This window comes from Aquarana catesbeiana, linkage group LG01 (assembly GCF_042186555.1).
Source record: "Aquarana catesbeiana isolate 2022-GZ linkage group LG01, ASM4218655v1, whole genome shotgun sequence".
Lineage (NCBI taxonomy): Eukaryota > Metazoa > Chordata > Amphibia > Anura > Ranidae > Aquarana > Aquarana catesbeiana.
In genome coordinates this window covers 227,435,546-227,451,681 of record NC_133324.1, presented here as the reverse complement: position 1 = coordinate 227,451,681, position 16,136 = coordinate 227,435,546, and positions in this window count along the sequence as shown.

Genomic DNA, 16,136 nt, shown 5'->3' with positions numbered 1-16,136 from the left:
AAGGAAGATTGCAGTTTGTGTTTGCTTTTCTGTTCACTTTTGGGACTAGGCCAGCCTGGCACCCTGACCTGTGCCAGCTGGATAAACACTTCCACTGTTGAACTTTGGGTGAGGCCTAAGTCCTGACTTTAACTCTTTCAAGGAGCCTGATAATCTGAGGAGGGACGCCTCCTACCAGGCACTCCAAAGAGAACTGTTCACTACACACTTTCTATTTTTTTCTGTCAGCAGGATCATAACCCCCTGTTGATAGAATGGAAAAAAGTGTGTTTACTATTGCCTTTCTGTCAGTAGGATCATAACCCCCTACTGACAGAAAATATGTACAGTTAGTTGTTCGTGGTAGGATGGTGTTCTTTTTATCTTTCTATTTGCAGGTTTCAGTATGAACGGTTCCTCCTGCTTCAGGCGGATTCAAGAATTCCAGCTGTGGAAGGATTTTCCTTGAGGGGGAGGTTCTCCCACGGGATACTGTATATTTGTTGATCTTGCTGTGTTAGATCCAGGGACCTGTAGCTAGGGTGTGCATATGGTGTAAATATTTACTGTATAGATATGGTGTATATTTTTGATACAGTAATTTATTTGTAATATAGCCTTGTACCAGTTTGTTCCCTTTCCCCCTTCCAAAATTGTATTTAATGGGATGCCTTTGCTCCTGGGAGCAATTTTTTCTAAATTCCCAGGCAAGGGACTGGCCTGGACTTTAGGGGGGGTTGGGGGGTTGTTGAGTGTAATGCCCTCTAGTGTTGCTAGAATGTTTCTGTTAGTGTAGGTGTGTTTTTCCTGGGTTTGGCAGAGATCCAGGGTTAGCTGGATGACTCAAAGGCAACATCACTGAGATCTCCCCCCCTACTTCTAGAATGTACTGGAATTTTCTAGAAGAATTGGAGGGGAAGTAAGGTGGAGCTGCCTGGAGTATTCTGAGGTTCCTGATCAATCCCCAACAGAAAGGTTGGCAGGGGGCAGGCCCCCACAAATACTCTGGGTTAGCCCAGCTGGGGCAGTATGGAGTTTGGACGGAAGCAGGAGATGGAGTGTTAGACTTTTGGGGCCTTTGAAAGTAGCTCCCCAGTCTGGGAGGGGGGCGAACTCAGGTCTGGGAGGGGGGCGAACTCAGGTCTGGGCTCGAAGCAACCCCTCTTCACGACACGCAGAGGGATCCTGACCAGGAGGCACGGGGGCAAGGAGAGGACAACAGCCAAATGGGCTGGTGAGTGATACAGTCAGATGACTGAGTGCAAGCAGTCTGGGACAGATGCAGAGTCAGTCTGGGAGGACTGTGGAGAAATAGCCATGAGGGCTAGAGAAAGGAACAGCTGCATCCAGGCAGGCTGGCAGTGCCTGAAAAGGTGGTACTGGGAGCAGTAGCCACAGAGAAGGACAGCTAGCACCAAAGACCTCATTTTTGCTACACCAAAGTTGCCCGCAGTCTCTGCCTGCAAAAGGCATTTTCTATGGTCTGAATACGCTCTTGTCAGACCATCCACAAAGTACTAGCTGGTCCTGGGAGTAGTAGTTCTACAAGCAAGTTTGTGATGGAGGTAGAAGAAAGGAGTGTGTATATACCGGATATACAGTATATAGGTTGAGTAGTTGAAGAGTTCTGCTGATCAAGTGGGCATCTCATATTAACCCTTCCCCATCCGTCAAATCCCCCTAATAAAAAAAAAAAAACAAACAAAGCTGCAAGAACTGTTTCTTGACTCCAGAGTGTATGGAAAATGTGTGTGCCTGGCTGTGCAGGGTGGGAGATAACAACATTCACCAGCAGCTCCTACGGATGTAGTGCTACACATGTATGGACTAGTCAAAAATGAAAAATGTTGACTATTTTTACTATCGATTTAAAATCAATTATGACGATTAGTTTTTTCAGGTCTAGTGCTATTATAAAGTAAGTGCCTGCTTGATACCAATGGGATTTATGATTACAGCTCAGCACCAGTGCTACATACTTATTGATGGAGGATATTGGGATCTTTACAGTAGAATTGTATCTTTTAGCAAACCCCTAGTAGTCAATAAGATGTAATTCTGTGTATAATTTATGATACATACATACACTCACCGGCCACTTTATTAGGTACACCTTGCTAGTACCAGATTGGGCCCCCTTTTGCGTTCAGAACTGCCTTAATTCTTTGTGGCATAGATTCAACAAGGTGTTGGAAACATTCCTCAGGGATTTTGGTCCATATTGACTTGATAGCATCATGCAGTTGCTGCAGATTTGTCGGCTTCACATCCATGATGCGAATCTCCCATTCCACCACATCTCAAAGGTGCTCTATTGGATTGAGATCTGGTGACTGTGGAGGCCATGGGAGTACAGTGAACTCATTGCCATGTTCAAGAAATCGGTTTGAGATGATTTGAGCTTTGTGACATGGTGCATTATCCTACTGGAAGTAGCCATCAGAAGATGGGTACACTGTAGTCCTAAAGGGATGGACATAATCAGCAACAATACTCCGGTAGGCTGTGGTGTTTAAACAATGCTGAATTGGTACTAAGGGGCCCAAAGTGTGCCAAGAAAATATCCCCCTCACCATTACACCACCACCAGCCTGAACCGTTACAAGGCAGGATGGATCCATGCTTTCATGTCCTTTACGCCAAATTCTAACCCTACCACCTCAATGTCGCAGCTGAAATAGAGACTCATCAGGCCAGGCAATGTTTTTCCAATATTCTATTGGCCAAATTTAGTGAGCCTGTGTGAATTGTAACCTCAGTTTCCTGTTCTTAGCTGACAGGAGTGGCACCCGGTGCAGTCTTCTACTGCTGTAGCCCATCTGATTCAAGGTTCGATGTGTTCAGAGATGGTATTCTGCATACCTTGGTTGTAACGAGTGGGTATTTGAGTTACTGTTGCCTTTCTATAATCTCAAACCAGTCTACCCATTCTCCTCTGACGTTTGACATAAACAAGGCATTTTGAATTTGGAGCAGACAGCCAGGATGAGGAAGATGGGGGGTCAGCTAGTTAACTGATGCTTCTGAATGCCGCAAGTTCACTTTTTAAACCTGCACTTATAATTTGTACTGGCTTTTTTCTTTTTTTTTATTACTTTTACTTCTATAGTGTTTAGTTTGCCTAGACCAATCATAAAAAGTTTGTTATAGGTGTAGTTCTTCTTTAATAAACCTAAAAATGACAGAATAGCACAGCAGGAAGTCAGGATCTGTAATACAGTATATTTATTAAAACTGGGGGAAGAATGTACCAGCCAATAGCCAAAAATGAAACTCAGTTTCCCCCTACAGAAAACGTATATTGTTCGTTATCATTTTCCTAGGTATTTCTGGTCCACAAGCACAGAGATATTGATTGAAACATTTCTAAACACAAACACCACTGAACATTCCGATCTGAGCTCAGTAAGTGGCAATTGTGATGTATTTAAGAAAGTTAGGTACAGTGCCAAGTAAGGATAATCTCTCTGAAATGAAAAAAACTGTTTTTTGTTTTTTTTGTTTTTTTGAAAGAACAAAAAGTTCCATTACGTTTTCATAATTGCTAGTCTGAAGAGCAAATATTTCCATTTTCAGGAACACCCAGAATGTTATTGTAACAAACATGTTCTGGCAGATTTTTCTTAACCTATTATAATGCTTACATTATGATTCATTTTTGACCTTCTCAGGTTCTAAACACTTGTCATGGGCATCAGAACAGGTAAATGTAATCCTTTTTTTACCTTTCAGTAAATGTTTTTTGTAAATCATTAAAAAAAGCTACTAAAATACTGCATGCGCTATTTTAGTAGCTTTTTTTAATGATTTGCAAAAATAAAAAATGCTAAGTGCTATTTTACAGCTGACCTTTAAAGCTGTACCACTTAGTAAATTGAGTCCATAGTTTTTATTAGGTGTGTTCATGTAGGTAGAATTTGTTACATATGTTGCATTTACAAGGGTCCTAAAGCAAATCGCTAGTTACTTAATATTCACAAACAAAAAACACAACTGCTTTTTGGTATACGGTATAGGAAGTCAGAGGTGCTTGCATATACACTATATTGTCAAAAGTATTGTAATGCCTGCCTTTACACACACATGAACTTTAATGGCATCCCAGTCTTAGTCCGTAGGGTTCAATATTGAGTTGACCCACCCTTTGCAGCTATAACAGCTTCAACTCTTCTGGGAAGGCTGTCCACAAGGTTTAGGAGTGTGTCTATGGGAATGTCTGACTATTCTTCCAGAAGCACATTTGTGAGGTCTGGCACTGATGTTGGACGAGAAGGCCTGGCTCACAGTCTGTTTTGCTTGCGTCTATCTAGCAAGGTTACTCTGTGGTATAAGCAAGGAAGCTGAGATTTCTGCAGTGTGTAAATTGTGCTTTTACTATACAAAGATGCTGTACATACAAAACTATTACAATCTTAGGAATACAATACAAGACTGACAAATCTCTATAACAAGCAATATGCCTATCAAATGAACAGCCTATAGTCTTTATCAGTACAAATACACTTAAAAGTTATTTATTGTCTGTTACTGTATGTTCGTGATCTCCATTGGCAACGATTTTTCGGGAGCATCAGGCACTGTTCTTGTATCATGAGTGGCGGCTTCTGATCTTCAAAGCATGATGGTGTGTGTGTGTGTGTGTTCCTACTCACCCCTTTTTATGTGTCAGGCTGTTTACCATAGTTACCAAACAACAGAAAACATGCCTGTTTACTGTAGCTGTAGAAACAATGGACTGTTGATAACTGCATCTACGTACCCATTGTCTAATCAAGCCAACACCTGACAGTAATCTAACATTCTTTCAGTTTGAAAACCTCAAACAACTAAATCTCTTTCTTGTGTACTGTAGCAATAGAGACAATAGCCTGTTAATTGAACTGTCAATTAAATACAACAATGATATTTACCCCCATTGTATAAAACAGCATTTGTTTGAGAAATCTACTCAAGCCAAAAACTGACAATATCTCTATGACCAACCACTATTGTGTAATGTTATGTCTCATGTATCGTAAGTCTGATTAATAAAAAAAAAAAATCATATTGTAACAAACGCAACACACAGTCTCCTCTCTAATTCATCCCAAAGGTGTTCTGTCGGGTTGAGGTCAGAACTCTGTGCAGGCCAGTCATGTTCCTCCACTCCAAACTCACTCATCTATGTCTTCATGAACCTTGCTTTCTGCACTGGTCCAAATCATTTGGTGGAGGGGGGATTATGGTGTGGGGATGTTTTTCAGGGATTGGGCTTGGCCCCTTAGTTCCAGTGAAGGGAATTCTTAAGGCGTCGGCATACCAAGACATTTTGGACAATTTCATGCTCCTAACTTTATGGGAACAGTTTGGGGATGACCTCTTCCTGTTCCAACATGACTGCGCATCAGTGCACAAAGCAAGGTCCATAAAGATATGGATGAGTGCGTTTGGGGTGGAGGAACTTGACTGGTCTGCACAGAGTCCTGACCTCAACCACTAGAACACCTTTGGGATTAATTTAGAGTGGGGACTGTGAGCCAGGCCTTCAACATCAGTGCCTGACCTCACAAATGTGCTTTTGTAAGAATGGTCAAACATTCCCATAGACACACCCCTAAACCTTGTGGACAGCCTTCTCAGAAGAGTTGAAGCTGTTATAGCTGAGTGGGCCAACTCAATATTGAACTCTATGGTCTAAGACTGGCATGCCATTAAAGTACATGTGTGTGTGTAAAGGCAGGCGTCACAATACTTTCGACAATATAGTGTATATGCAAGCACCTCTGACTGCCTGTATATTATACCAGAAAGCAGTTGTTATTTTTGTTACTAAGTAACTAGTGATTTGCTTTATTACCTTTGTAAATGCAACATTTGCAACACATTCTACCTATATGAACACACCTAATAAAAATGATTATGGACTCAATTTACAAAGTGGTACTGCTTTAAGTGATATATCACTTTAAGAAATAGCACATGCGGTATTTTAGTAGCTTTTTTTTTAATGATTTGCAAAAGACATTTACTGAAAGGTAATAAAAGGATTACATTTACCTGTTCTGATGACCATGACAAGTGTTCCTTGTTCTAAACTGACCACACAAAGCCCAGAAGCTGATCTGTGCTTGTGTGGTCAGTTTTCATCCTTTGGCTGGCCATTCAGAGGTATACGACAATGTGCAGGCACAGCACGCCTGTATTTGATATTTGGTAGTTTGTTCTGCCACCACGCCAGACCACTCACAGCCTGCTTCTTGAACTGCCCCCCTGCACAAGCACAGTGTGCATCTTGCCTCAGACTGAATAGGCTCTGGACTACAGATACACAGTGTGTCTCCATAGTGTCCTCTAACCCCACCCCACACTATCAGGAAAAAGAAAAACATGTTTGTATGCATCACATTGTAAAAAATGTAAGAGACATTATTTTTTAAACTAAGCAAAAGCAGTTATGGTGCCTGCATAGTTATACCTGTATTAGAAAGTGTCTATAACATATTATGTTCACGACTAACAAGAACAAAGGGTGCCAGATCAGCAGGAGAAAAAAAAAAACTAGATTTATTCCAAAAACACATGATATACAACTTCCAGAGTGCAGTGTACAGGGTGGGTGTGGAGGACAAAGCGAGCAGACAGCAGCCTGGATGGACTGATGGAGACACAAACCACGTAGCTGGGACCCGCAGGGGGAGATGGAAGCCGGCGGTGTCTCCGGCACACACAAACACCTCTGACAGTAGTTGGGAACAGACTGGGGGCAGGCAGCAATGCGTTCTTGTGTTCAGTGTGGCCTGCCCCAACCTGTTCCCCGCTCTGATCAGATGTGCTTGTGTGCGTGCCAGAGACACGTGCCGTGGTTTTGCGTCTCCACCAGTTCATCCAGTGTTTTTGGAATAAATCTAGCTATTTTTTACTCCTGCTGATCTGGCGCACCACCTCCTGTTAATTGCTGTCTGCATATCAGTTGAGTGCTGACTCACTGGTTGAATTTAGCCTGCGTTCTTTTTGTATATTCACAGTTACTTTAATGCACATCTGTGCCCAGACTCTTGGCAGTAATGACCTCACTCAATACTGTAGCTGCAGGCACCATTGAGCCATTCATCTGCAAACATCACTTAAGTCAGGTTTCAGTCAGTTAGTTTATTACAGTCTATAGCTACAGAGATCAGGGGTGGCTTGTTTTAAAACTTTTACTGCTTGTAAGGAATATGTTTACTTCAATGCAGGTCTGGACATATTTCACCCAGAACTAGGAACTAGCTTAAAAATCCTAGCACTAAGCAACCTGACAACATAGATAGCTGAAATATACAGTACATCGTTAAGCAGCAGTTAAAGTGATTGTAAAGGCTTGTTTTTTAAATTAACTAACATGTCATACTTACCTCTACTGTGCAGCTCGTTTTGCACAGAGTGGCCCCGTTCCTCGACTTCTGGGGTCCCTCGGCGACTCTCACGGCTTCTCCCCACATCGGGTAGTGGCACCCGCGTCATTGGATTTGATTGACAGCCGCGGGAGCCAAGGGCTGCGCTGCTATCAATCTATCCAATCAAGAGCCGGGACCCAGTACAGAGAGGGACAGCGTGTCTCCGCCAAATGAATTCCAGGGCTCAAGTACGTAAAACTGGGGGGCCGGTGACTGCCAGAAGATTTTTCACCTTAATGTATAGGATGCATTAAGGTGAAAAAACACAAGAGTTTACAACGCCTTTAACCACTTGACGACCGCCTCACGCCGATTTACGTCGGCAAGGTGGCACGGACAGGCAAAATCACGTACATGTACGTGATTTGCCTTCCGCGGGTGGGGGGTCCGATCGGACCCCCCCCGGTGCCCGAGGCGGTCGTCTTTTCTCCCACGGCGATCGGAGATGAGGGGGAGGCCATCCGTTCGTGGCCCCCCCCTCGCGATCGCCGCCGGCCAATGAGAACATTCCTTTGCTGCTGTTTCGGCTCGGTAATTTCCGTTCCGGCCCGAGGAGAGAAGACAAGTGAGTGAGTGCACAACACACACACACACAGTAGAACATGCCAGGCACACAAAACACCCCGATCCCCCCCCCGATCGCCCCCCCGATCCACCCCCAATCACCCCCCCCCCCCTGTCACAAACTGACACCAGCAGTTTTTTTTTTTTTTTTCTGATTACTGTATTGGTGTCAGTTTGTGACAGTTACAGTGTTGGGACAGTTACTGTTACCCCCCTTTAGGTCTAGGATACCCCCCTAACCCCCCCCTAATAAAGTATTAACCCCTTGATCACCCCCTGTCACCAGTGTCACTAAGCGATCATTTTTCTGATCGGTGTATTAGTGTCACTGGTGACGCTAGTTAGTGAGGTAAATATTTAGGTTCGCCGTCAGCGTTTTATAGCGACAGGGACCCCCATATACTATCTAATAAATGTTTTAACCCCTTGATTGCCCCCTAGTTAACCCTTTCACCACTGATCACCGTATAACTGTTACGGGTGACGCTGGTTAGTTTGTTTATTTTTTATAGTGTCAGGGCACCCGCCGTTTATTACCGAATAAAGGTTTAGCCCCCCGGTCGCCCGGCGGTGATATGCGTCGCCCCAGGCAGCGTCAGATTAGCGCCAGTACCGCTAACACCCACGCACGCAGCATACGCCTCCCTTAGTGGTATAGTATCTGAACGGATCAATATCTGATCTGATCAGATCTATACTAGCGTCCCCAGCAGTTTAGGGTTCCCAAAAACGCACAGTGTTAGCGGGATCAGCCCAGATACCTGCTAGCACCTGCGTTTTGTCCCTCCGCCCGGCCCACCCAAGTGCAGTATCGATCGATCACTGTCACTTACAAAACACTAAACGCATAACTGCAGCATTCGCAGAGTCAGGCCTGATCCCTGCGATCGCTAACAGTTTTTTTGGTAGCATTTTGGTGAGCTGGCAAGCACCAGCCCCAGGCTGCGCCAGATTAGCGCCAGTACCACTGACACCCACACACGTACCATACACCTCCCTTAGTGGTATAGTATCTGAACGGATCAATATCTGGTCCGATCAGATCTATACTAGCGTCCCCAGCAGTTTAGGGTTCCCAAAAACGCAGTGTTAGCGGGATCAGCCCAGATACCTGCTAGCACCTGCGTTGTGCCCCTCCGCCCGGCCCAGCCCAGCCCAGTCCACCCAAGTGCAGTATCGATCGATCACTGTCACTTACAAGGCACTAAACGCATAACTGCAGCGTTCGCAGAGTCAGGCCTGATCCCTGCGATCGCTAACAGTTTTTTTGGTAGCATTTTGGTGAACTAGCAAGCACCGGCCCCAGGCAGCGTCAGGTTAGCGCCAGTACCGCTAACACCCACGCACGCAGCATACGCCTCCTTTAGTGGTATAGTATCTGAACAGATCAATATCTGATCCGATCAGATCTATACTAGCGTCCCCAGCAGTTTAGGGTTCCCAAAAACGCAGTGTTAGCGGGATCAGCCCAGATACCTGCTAGCACCTGCGTTTTGCCCCTCCGCCCGGCCCAGCCCAGCCCACCCAAGTGCAGTATCGATCGATCACTGTCACTTACAAAACACTAAACGCATAACTGCAGCGTTTGCAGAGTCAGGCCTGATCCCTGCGATCGCTAACAGTTTTTTTGGAAGCTTTTTATTGAACTGGCAAGCACCAGCGGCCTAGTACACCCCGGTCGTAGTCAAACCAGCGCTGCAGTAACACTTGGTGACGTGGCGAGTCCCATAAGTGCAGTTCAAGCTGGTGAGGTGGCAAGCACAAATAGTGTCCCGCTGCCACCAAGAAGACAAACACAGGCCCGTCATGCCCATAGTGCCCTTCCTGCTGCATTCGCCAATCCTAATTGGGAACACACCGCTTCTGCAGTGCCCGTACTTCCCCCATTCACATCCCCAACCAAATGCAGTCGGCTGCATGAGAGGCATTTTTATGTCCTCCCGAGTACCCCTACCCAACGAACCCCCCCAAAAAAGATGTCGTGTCTGCAGCAAGCGCGGATATAGGCGTGACACCCGCTATTATTGTCCCTCCTGTCCTGACAATCCTGGTCTTTGCATTGGTGAATGTTTTGAACGCTACCATGCACTAGTTATTAGCGTAGGGTACAGCATTGCACAGACTAGGCACACTTTCACAGGGTCTCCCAAGATGCCATCGCATTTTGAGAGACCCGAACCTGGAACCGGTTACAGTTATAAAAGTTAGTTACAAAAAAAGTGTAAAAAAAAATATATATATATATAAAATAAAAAAAAATAGTTGTCGTTTTATTGTTCTCTCTCTCTATTCTCTCTCTCTATTGTTCTGCTCTTTTTTTACTGTATTCTATTCTGCAATGTTTTATTGTTATTGTTATTATGTTTTATCATGTTTGTTTTTCAGGTATGTAATTATTTATACTTTACTGTTTACTGTGCTTTATTGTTAACCATTGTTAACCATTTTTTTGTCTTCAGGTACGCCATTCACGACTTTGAATGGTTATACCAGAATGATGCCTGCAGGTTTAGGTATCATCTTGGTATCATTCTTTTCAGCCAGCGGTCGGCTTTCATGTAAAAGCAATCCTAGTGGCTAATTAGCCTCTAGACTGCTTTTACAAGCCGTGGGAGGGAATGCCCCCCCCCCACACCGTCTTCCGTGTTTTTCTCTGGCTCTCCTGTCTCAACAGGGAACCTGAGAATGCAGCCGGTGATTCAGCCAGCTGACCATAGAGCTGATCAGAGACCAGAGTGGCTCCAAACATCTCTATGGCCTAAGAAACCGGAAGCTACGATCATTTTATGACTTAGATTTCGCCGGATGTAAATAGCGCCATTGGGAAATTGGGGAAGCATTTTATCACACCGATCTTGGTGTCATCAGATGCTTTGAGGGCAGAGGAGAGATCTAGGGTCTAATAGACCCCAATTTTTTCAAAAAAGAGTACCTGTCACTACCTATTGCTATCATAGGGGATATTTGCATTCCCCGAGATAACAATAAAAATGATTAAAAAAAAAAAAATGAAAGGAACAGTTTAAAAATAAGATAAAAAAGCAAAAAAATAATAAAGAAAAAAAAAAAAAAAAAAAAAAGCACCCCTGTCGCCCCCTGCTCTCGCACTAAGGCGAACGCAAACGGCGGTCTGTCGTCAAACGTAAACAGCAATTGTACCATGCATGTGAGGTATCGCCGCGAAGGTCAGATCGAGGGCAGTAATTTTTGCAGTAGACCTCCTCTGTAAATCTAAAGTGGTAACCTGTAAAGGCTTTTAAAGGCTTTTAAAAATGCATTTATTTTGTTGCCACTGCACGTTTGTGCGCAATTTTAAAGCATGTCATGTTTGGTATCCATGTACTCGGCCTAAGATCATCTTTTTTATTTCATCAAACATTTGGGCAATATAGTGTGTTTTAGTGCATTAAAATTTAAAAAAGTGTGTTTTTTCCCCAAAAAATGCGTTTGAAAAATCGCTGCGCAAATACTGTGTGAAAAAAAAAAATGAAACACCCACCATTTTAATCTGTAGGGCATTTGCTTTAAAAAAATATATAATGTTTGGGGGTTCAAAGTAATTTTTTTGCAAAAAAAAATAACTTTTTCATGTAAACAATGAGTGTCAGAAAGGGCTTTGTCTTCAAGTGGTTAGAAGAGTTGGTGATGTGTGACATAAGCTTCTAAATGTTGTGCATAAAATGCCAGGACAGTTCAAAACCCCCCCAAATGACCCCATTTTGGAAAGTAGACACCCCAAGCTATTTGCTGAGAGGCATGTCGAGTCCATGGAATATTTTATATTGCGACACAAGTTGCGGGAAAGAGACAAATTTTTTTTTTTTTTTTTGCACAAAGTTGTCACTAAATGATATATTGCTCAAACATGCCGTGAGAATATGTGAAATTACACCCCAAAATACATTCTGCTGCTTCTCCTGAGTACGGGGATACCACATGTGTGAGACTTTTTGGGAGCCTAGCCGCGTACGGGACCCCGAAAACCAAGCACCGCCTTCAGGCTTTCTAAGGGCGTGAATTTTTGATTTCACTCTTCACTGCCTATTTTGGAAAGTAGACACCCAAAGCTATTTGCTGAGAGGTATAGTGAGTATTTTGCAGACCTCACTTTTTGTCACAAAGTTTTGAAAATTGAAAAAAGAAAAAAAAAAAAGTTTTTTCTTGTCTTTCTTCATTTTCAAAAACAAATGAGAGCTGCAAAATACTCACCATGCCTCTCAGCAAATAGCTTGGGGTGTCCACTTTCCAAAATGGGGTCATTTGGGGGGGGGTTTGTGCCACCTGGGCATTCCATGGCCTCCGAAACTGTGATAGGCAGTGAAGAGTGAAATCAAAAATTTTCACCCTTGGAAATCCTGAAGGCGGTGCTTGGTTTTAGGGGCCCCGTACGCGGCTAGGCTCCCAAAAAGTCCCACACATGTGGTATCCCCATACTCAGGAGAAGCAGCTAAATGTATTTTGGGGTGCAATTCCACATATGCCCATGCCTTGTGTGAGCAATATATCATTTAGTGACAACTTTGTGCAAAAAAAAAAAAAAAAGTGTCACTTTCCCGCAACTTGTGTCAAAATATAAAATATTCCATGGACTCAATATGCCTCTCAGCAAATAGCTTGGGGTGTCTACTTTCCAAAATGGGGTCATTTGGGGGGGTTTTGTGCCACCTGGGCATTCCATGGCCTCTGAAACTGATAGGCAGTGAAGAGTGAAATCAAAAATTTACACCCTTAGAAATCCTGAAGGCGGTGCTTGGTTTTCGGGGCCCCGTACGCGGCTAAGCTCCCAAAAAGTCCCACACATGTGGTATCCCCATACTCAGGAGAAGCAGCTGAATGTATTTTGGGGTGCAATTCCACATAGGCCCATGGCCTGTGTGAGCAATATATCATTTAGTGACAACTTTTTGTAAATATTTTATTTTTTTTTGTCATTATTCAATCACTTGGGACAAAAAAAATAAATATTCAATGGGTTCAACATGCCTCTCAGCAATTTCCTTGGGGTGTCTACTTTCCAAAATGGGGTCATTTGGGGGGGGTTTGTACTGCCCTGCCATTTTAGCACCTCAAGAAATGACATAGGCAGTCATAAACTAAAAGCTGTGTAAATTACAGAAAATGTACCCTAGTTTGTAGACGCTATAACTTTTGCGCAAACCAATAAATATATGCTTATTGACATTTTTTTTACCAAAGACATGTGGCTGAATACATTTTGGCCTAAATGTATGACTAAAATTTAGTTTATTGGATTTTTTTTATAACAAAAAGTAGAAAATATCATTTTTTTTCAAAATTTTCGGTCTTTTTCCGTTTATAGCGCAAAAAATAAAAACTGCAGAGGTGATCAAATACCATCAAAAGAAAGCTCTATTTGTGGGAAGAAAAGGACGCAAATTTCGTTTAGGTACAGCATTGCATGACCGCGCAATTAGCAGTTAAAGCGACGCAGTGCCAAATTGGAAAAAGACCTCTGGTCCTTAGGCAGCATAATGGTCCGGGGCTCAAGTGGTTAAATGTAAAAAAAAATTTTGTTATTTTTAAATCCTATCAGACACTAAAACATTGAATATTTAAAGAGAAACTTCACCCGGCTATCCAAAACAAAAAGTCAGAAGCTACAAGTACTGTTGCTGCTGACTGTTAAAAAAAAAAAGCATACTGTATTACATAATAGCCTATAATGTCTATTGCTGTTTTCCTTGCACCCAAGTTATTTACAGCTTTTTTTTTTTTTTTACTTCTATGCCCTTATCATGAATCCTGAATCTTGAATTCAGGAGTTAACTGTAACTTTCTGATCACTCAAAGATGACCCCCCCCAGCTGAAGTGCTGCTGCACATCCGTGATATTGGCAGACTGCGGGAAGATTGTCGTGAAGCCTCCTGGGATTTGTGATGTGATATCCCAAAGACTACGTGCGGTCTGGAGGCAACATCATCCTTGCCTAGGTGAAGAAGTGTGAGCGGGAACCAGCCAAAACAAGAATACCTTCTTTCCAATAAGAAGGAAGTCGGCTTTAAAAAGTATAAATATGTAAATGTTTGGCTTTACAATTAAAACGATCAATAAAGCACAACAAAATGATTAGTATTATGAAAGGCCTAGGGCACATTTGGATACATCAGAGAAACAATTCCAAGAACAGTTCACATGACCAGCTTGTACCTAACAGTGAGAGTGGCTTATTAAAACAGAGTTCCACCCAGAAATGGAACTTCCACGGATCTGATTCCTCCCTCCTCCGGCGCCACATTTGGCACCTTTCAGGGGGGAGGTGGGAGCAGATACCTGTCAAAACCAGGTATCCGATCCCATTCCAGGGAAAGATCGCTGCAATCTTGTACGGCGATCTACAAAATGTCTGACCCTCCTCCTCCCCCCAGCTGCTTTCTGGGAGACACACAGGTCCCAGAAGACAGCAGGGACCATTCAGAAAGCGCAGCCCAACTCACGCATGCACAGTAGGAAACGGGCTGTGAAGCCGCAAGGCTTCACTTCCTGTTTCCCTTAGTAAGGATGCTGTCGCCTGCACCCGGAGCCAATAGACGGGTCGGCTTCAGGTGCCAACATCGCGGCCTCCCTGGACAGGTAAGTGTCCTTATATTAAAAGTCAGCAGCTACAATATTTGTAGCTGCTGACTTTTCATTTTTTTTCACCCAGGCGGAACGCTGCTTTTAACAGGATCTGTGCCACTGTATACACTGCACACATATGCCACAGTTCTTATACTCATGAAATACAAATTACTGTATTGCATGTGAGGGTCTCACAGACACATACAAACCTCAGCACAAAGGATCATTATTAAAAACTAATGGCACTCCTCCATTACATATTCTCTCTGCACACAAACTGTTATCACTTTGTCTAAGCCTACCTTAAAGAACAGTGTAATTACCTACATCATAATACTTATTCATCTCATATCCTGAATCATTTGCTACTTTAGGATCATCTATAACCCATTGAAAATTTGCTGTTTCCTCTACCTCAATTACATTAATACCAGGAGTCCATGCATGTATTTGTAAAACAACAATCTTCAACAGAAAATATGTAAGTAGATATTTCATCATGTTGTTTTCTCGGGTTGTTTCTTGCAATGTGATGCGTGTATCCAGGTAGGTTTTCCTTCCAGCTTTACTGAGGTGGCCGTGGTCAGAAGCACTTGATAAGGACCTTCAAACCTTGGCTCCAATGTCTTTCTGGTGTGTTTCTTTACATATACATAATCCCCTGGTAGCAGAGTATGTGTACCTGCTATTGAATTAGGGTCTGGAAGAGAAGAATACACACTTTTGTGGATCTTAGTTAGACGTTGTTTTAATTGTATTACATATGCAGTCAAACTATCACATTGCAATTGCATACTCTGTGGAAAGTATAGACCTAATCTAGGCGCATTCCCAAAAAGTATCTCATATGGGGACAATCCTGTTTTTCCTGTTGGAGTGTACCTTATAGAGAATAAAGCCAAAGGCAGACATTCAGGCCATGGCTTGTTTAACTCTTGCATGACTTTTTGTATTTTTAACTTTATTGTCCCATTTACTCTCTCCACTGATCCCGAACTCTGTGGGTGGTAAGGGGTGTGAAAACTTTGTTGAACCCCTAACATGGTCATTACATTCTGCATGATTTCTCCTGTAAAGTGTGTTCCCCTATCTGATTCTATGGTTTCAGGAAGACCAAACCTAGGTATTAACTCAGTGATCAGTTTCTTGGCTGTGGCTTTTGCTGTAGCTGATTTTACTGGATAGCCTTCGGGCCAACCTGAGAATAAATCAATACACACGAGGACAAATTCAAAGGGGCCGCTCTTAGGCATTTGTATGTAGTCAATTTGCAGTCTCTGGAAGAGGTATTGGGCCCGGACCTGGTGTTTTTGTGGGGTTTTTACTCTCTGTCCTGGGTTATTCAGGAGACAGATTTGGCAGGCTGCACAGTAGTTTCTCGCAGTACTACTGAATCCAGGGGCGAGCAATCCTTGGTTCACAATCCTATACATGGAATTGGAACTGACATGTGTGAGTAGGTGAACTGCCGCTGCCATTGCTGGGTACAGAGAGGCAGGCAGGCATATTTTGCCTCCTTCCCTCCATACATTGTCAAGGTCTGGTGCTGCTCCCATCCAGACCCACTTATCTTTCTCGCTCTCCCCTGCTTGCTCCTG